Genomic DNA, 520 nt, shown 5'->3' on the forward strand with positions numbered 1-520 from the left:
AAATAAAATATGAAAAGAAAAGAAAAAGAAAGAAAAAGGGGGCTGGCAAAGTTGTTAGGAGCTAAGTAATGTTTTGAGTTTGTGAAAAATCCCTTGTAGATTTCAAAGAGAAGGAGTTAATGTTCTTAGGATCTTTTGGTGAGAGATGTGAGTTGGGTTTGACATTTGGGAATGATTGTGTAGTTGTATGTTTGGGAAAAGGGTAAAACAATGGAGATTGAGCATTGTATGCATGAGTTGATCCCTTTCTTAGATATATTATGTGCAATGTCAAGGCTACTTGTTTCGAGAGTAAACCACCTTAAAGATTTTATGTTTCGAACCTCTTGAATCACTTGAATAAAAGCCTTCCCTCATCCAACCAAATGACTTGGACCAACTGACCATTTGCAAGAATTCACATGATGTTTTGTGCTTAATGAATGTGAGAGTTGGTTGATTTGAATGTGTGGATGCTTGATGATGAGTGTAAGGGCAAAAAGAGTTGAGATAGGCCTAGAGAAGCTAGAGTATAATAAGA

Source organism: Brassica oleracea, chromosome C6 (genome assembly GCF_000695525.1).
Source record: "Brassica oleracea var. oleracea cultivar TO1000 chromosome C6, BOL, whole genome shotgun sequence".
Lineage (NCBI taxonomy): Eukaryota > Viridiplantae > Streptophyta > Magnoliopsida > Brassicales > Brassicaceae > Brassica > Brassica oleracea.